The sequence below is a fragment of the Ochlerotatus camptorhynchus genome, unplaced genomic scaffold, assembly GCF_037179485.1.
Source record: "Ochlerotatus camptorhynchus isolate MF236.1 unplaced genomic scaffold, CSIRO-AGI_Acam_v1.1 ptg000447l, whole genome shotgun sequence".
Taxonomy (NCBI): domain Eukaryota; kingdom Metazoa; phylum Arthropoda; class Insecta; order Diptera; family Culicidae; genus Ochlerotatus; species Ochlerotatus camptorhynchus.
In genome coordinates, this window is record NW_027040933.1 from 594,522 (window position 1) to 600,189 (window position 5,668).

Here is a 5,668-nt window from a genome sequence, read left to right on the forward strand (position 1 = left end):
GTCGATGGCCCGGAGGCTTGACCGGGTACTGCAGCGGCAGCCAACTGTTGGTTGAGCGGGAGCGGCGGCAACACTGGAATTGGCCGTGATTGGACCGGTGATAACGGAGGAAAGTTCTGCGCGTTGTTTTCTGGAACCTTCTTGCGACCGGGCTGGCTGTTGGACGAGGCCTTCTTCCGGATCTCGGCGTATTCGGCCCGCTTCGGACAGGTCTTACTCGTGGCCTTGTGGGCGGCACCGCAGTTGGCGCATGTGGGAGTGGCTTCCTCGATGCTGTCGCAGTTGTCGATCTTGTGGTTTTTGCCGCATTTGATGCAGCGGCTGGCCATGCGGCAATTCCTGGTGCCGTGCCCGAACAATAGGCAGTTCGAGCACTGAGTGACGCCACGGTGGGTGGGTTTATACCGCTCCCACTTCACTACGATGTGGAACAGTGTGCGTGTCGTCTGGAGATCCTTCACTCAACGTCTAGCTGATCGCATGCGCTGTTTTATATCTTTTCAGGTTCAGAACCTGATAGGATTTCTCACAGTTTTTTTTATGAATGGGGCGGAGCAGAAAGTTTCTTTTGTGCAGAATATGTCAAATAGGATGGACTTTGGATGTTAATATAATTGCATATATAGAGGCACCAGATATGTATGTTTCACCGTCAGTTGTGTGTAATTCACCAACTGGATGTCATCGAACATGTCTTTCAAGCAATTTTTTGTTCAAATTTGAAAGTTTCAGCGTGGGAAGAAATTAAGGGGAAAACTTGTTTTTACTAATAATTGTGGTTTGTTTAAAATTTATTTCCCGGAAAAAATGATCGTCCTATGTCTTTTTCGGGTTTGTGTTGAGTGGTTGGGGGGGGGGGGTCGTTTAGGAGAGGTATTTGAGAGGTGGGGGGTTACGAGAGGTTGATGATCGGGGAGGATAGAAGTTGTTGGTGAGTGGGGGGGGGGTCAGGAGACGTTGTTGAGGGGGGGGGGAGAGATTGTTGTGAAGGGGGGAGGGAGTTTACATACATTAATTTTCCTCAATGTGGTCACGCCGTGATCCACCTTTAGCCGCTGATTTGGTCCTGCTTGTTACAGGACCAAGTGCCACGCCGTCCGAAGCGACAATGAGTAAAAGCATGACAGCAGCGCTGTTTTATATCTTTTCAGGTTCAGAACCTGATAGGATTTCCCGCCGTTTTTTATGAATGGGGCGGAGTAAAAAGTTTCTTTTGTGCAGAATTTGTAAAAAAGGATGGACTTTGGATGTTATTATAATTGCATATATAGAGGTACCAGATATGTTTTACAGTCAGTTGTTGGTTATTCATCGAGTGTATGTCTCCTATTAAGCAATATTTTTTTGAAAATGTTAGCTCTGCATGTAAAAAATTAATTGTTCATACATTATTGGGGTTTGCTTAAAATTTATTTCCCGAAAAAAAATGATCGTCAAAGGCCATGTCTTTTTCGGGTTATTGTTATGTGGGAGGGGGAGGGGGTTGTTAAGCGGGAGGGGGTTTTAAATGCACGTTTTTTCAAGTCTCATTCCTCATTGTGGTGGATACGCTGTGATGCACCTTTAGCCGCTAACCTAGTCCTGCTTGATGCAGGACCTAGTGCCACGCCGTCCGAAGCGGTAATGAGCAGTGGCATGAGAGCAGCGCTGATTTATATCTTTTCAGGTTCAAGCAGAATGATGTGCAACCAAGTGGTATTCGTTTATGATGACTGGGTTTGGGAAAAAGGCTTATTTCATGAAATCAGTAATAAAATTATCATTTGTACATTTTCAAAAGTTTAATTACACAAAAATTGGAAAAATATTTATTTCAACAGGTTCGTAATGTAATATCCTATCGATTGGCGTATTTGGATTTTAATTTCATCTATAAATGACAAAGTTACAAGCGTTCAAAACCTAACACTCCTTCACCACATATATTTTTTGATTTGCACCCCAGTATAGTCGACAAAGACGTAGTTCTACGTCAAAAATCTAAGTGCGCAGCGAAGCTGAACACTCCTCCATCGAAACAGCACCGCAGCTGAGCTGCGAGTGCTATGAAATAAAAAGGACATCGACTTATTACCACTACCCACTTCTCTCCCTTCCGCTCTCAGAATTCGCCGATTCGGTGTCTCTCGTTGTGTTTTCTGCTGAGACTGAGCAATAGAGTGATGCAAAATTTGAAATTTTTGCTCCACAATACTTAAACGATTTCAAATGGGATCCTGACTAACCTCTCAAAATTTGAACCCATTTGGTGAGAAACTGAGACGGCACAAACCAATTGAAGTTTGCATGGGAATTACTATGGTAAAACCAAGATTTTTGTTCATGTCTATGTAATAATTCACCAAATCGGTCTGCTTCAAAAGCTTTCAACTGTACTCGTAGGAAATTTTCCCAGCTACAACTTTGCTCAAGACCACTTTTTGATTAAATGCAAGGATCGAAATGTATCAATGGTTCAATGCGCTGATGTCTTATGATCATGCTCAATCAACTGCTCAGCAGGCAACATTGGTGTTTCTGGGGCGTTGAATAGGACACAAAAGTCATGGCTACACTGATAAATTTAACTATTCCTATTTTGCTTGAAATTTAATCAATTTGACATTAAACTGAGTTTAATCATATCGAATGATTAAAAATTAATCCTCTCTTTCTAAAAATTAAGCATCTGATATTAATCCCAGTTTAATCATGGATGATTAGATTGTAGACTATCTTTTTTTGAATAAATTTTAATCATTTTTGATTCTATTTTAATAATTATTGATTGAATTTTAATCTTTTTTGATTATATATTAGTATTGAAAAAGAATAAAATTTAATATTGGAAAGATTATTTCGAATTTAATAATGCATGTTTACTGCCGAAGTAATCATGGCTCGGACTCAATAAGGTGAAGCGGGAATCTGCATACTTTTTAAGCTTTTTTGATTTAATTTATCTTTGAGTATACTATGTCACACTGCAAAATACAGTGTTGCCTACAGAGCAGCTGCTTGATCATGTCATAAGTTTACCAATCTCTTAAATAATTAATAACTTTTTCCTGTCTCGTTTTACATAGAAACGATCTTCAGCAAAGTTGTAGCTGAGAATTTTCTATAAGAATGGCTCTCAAACTGTTTCGCAGCTCATTATGAAAAATGATTAGAAGGCAATGAACAAAAAATTGAGATTTCCCATAGTAATTTACATGCAAACTTCAAATGGGTTGTGCGAAGTCTGTTTCTAACCAAATGAGTTGTAAGTTTGGGAGGCTAATCAGGACCCGATTTGAAACCATTTAAGCACTGTGGAGCGAAAAAGTCAAATTTTGCATCAGTCTACTGAGCAATATTCGATACCGCGAAACAGCTCCGCAGTTATGTTTTCTTTCGGCGCAGGAGATGTGCGGCAATCAAAAGTTAAGAATGTAGCTAAACATTTACAATAACTTTCTACCAAATTTTCATGTGCGTAGTCCACTGCAACAGCCGAACGTACGAATAGGGTGACTATAGCGCATTTTATGAAAACGTCACAAGTTTTTATGGCTGTTTTAAATCAATAATTACGAAGAAACCATAAAGCCTACAAGGTTACTATCAAAGGCACAAATCTAGGAACTGCATGGAAAATGTTTTGTAGAACAACTAAGTAAACAGAAATGAAAATTTTCAACTTAAAAACACTAAAATGTATGAAATTTCACCAGTTTTTTTGGTACTTTAAACATACTTTTCAATTTTATTGCGCATTTTGCACCTTCTTAGACAACTGTGCAGAAAATTTCTGCACAGTGAATATTTTCGCACACCCAGCGTACACCTATCTCTTACTCACACAAACGTAGCCTAAAGGGTGATACGGTCAAATTTGGTCAATATCAACTTGACGTATTTCTTTCAATTTTGCATTTAAAAAACCTGAACACCCCTCATTTTGAAGGTGTGTGTGTGTAGAATGTTGCTCCTATTTTGATTTTGGAATTCACTCTTCAGTTGTCAAAATGCCGTCCAAGCAAGAAGAGCAGCGTATCAAAATTTTGCTCGCGCATCGCGAAAATCCGAGCTACTCGCACGCAAAGTTGGCTAAAAGTTGCCAAATCAACCGTTACAAATGTAATTAAAGTGTTTGGGGAACGTTTGTCGACAGCCAGGAAGTCTGCATCGGGGGGAATCGAAAACCGGAAGCCGCTGAGACGACAAAGAGAGTTGCCGGTAGTTTCAAGCGAAACCCTAACCTCTCTCTCCGAGATGCCGCAAATAAGCTGGGTGTATCGTCTACAACCGTGCATCGAGCCAAAAACGAGCCGGACTATCGACTTACAAGAAGGTAGTGACTCCAAATCGCGATGATAAACAAAATACGACGGCCAAAGCGCGATCCCGGAGGCTGTACACGACGATGCTGACGAAGTTTGACTGCGTGGTAATGGATGACGAAACCTACGTCAAAGCCGACTAAAAGCAGCTTCCGGGACAGGAGTTTTATACGGCAAAAGGAAGGGGAAAGGTAGCAGATGTTTTCAAGCACATGAAACTGTTAAAGTTCGCAAAGAAATATCTGGTTTGGCAAGCCATCTGTACCTGTGGCTTGAAAAGCAGCATTTTCATAGCTTCCGGGACTGTCAACCAAGAAATTTACGTGAAAGAGTGTTTGAATAAACGTCTGCTGCCTTTCCTGAAGAAACACGGTTGTTCCGTACTGTTTTGGCCGGATTTGGCATCTTGCCATTACGGTAAAAAGGCCATGGAGTGGTACGCCGCCAACAACGTGCAGGTGGTTCCCAAGGACAAGAACCCTCCCAACACGCCAGAGCTCCGCCCAATTGAGAAATACTGGGCTATTGTCAAGCGGAACCTAAAGAAGACCAAAAAAAACTGCTAAGGGCGAGCAGCAGTTCAAGGCAAACTGGCTTTCTGCGGCGAAGAAGGTGGACAAGGTGGCTGTACAAAATCTGATGGCAGGGGTCAAGCGTAAGGCCCGGCAATTCGGATTTGGAAAAGCGGAAGCCTAACTGAATATTTTTCCTGAATTTTATACTAATTGAACTTGAAAAAGAAATTTAATTTGATTTTTTAAATAAACGATTTCACCGATTTACACGCGTTTTCCCTTGACCAAATTTTGACCGTATCAACCTTTAGCTATGCCAAAGAGAAAGATCGGGCAATGCTAATTTTATAGTCTCTTTCATTCCCCTACTGTTACCATTTAACAACAAGTGTGACGTCAAACTCACTGTTCCATTCGAATGCGAGCGAAGGAAAAAACAACAAGCTGCATATTGCCAGACCTCCTCTCCTTGTCTTGGATAGCCTAGTTGGCTTGTGATTTGACAGATCGTGAGATGAAGTAATGAAATTGGGTTGTTAGCGGAATGCTTTAATAAAACAGCAAAAAGGTTATCTTCCATTTAATTCCACTTAATTAATTTTGGTATCCATGACAGATACGTATTTCGACTACAATGTGCAGTCTTCATCAGTGTCATTCCCACTAAGAACTTATCAAAATCTAACCTCCTTAAGTACTCATCCCCTAGGTATAAAAGTCAAGATCACAGGTATATAAATGAAACTACAATGTGTTGAATCGGAACCTACCTAACTAATTAAAACCAAAGATTTAAGTAAGCTAAAGGAGAAAAATCTATTCAACTCTCTAATAAGGAAAATCCCAAAG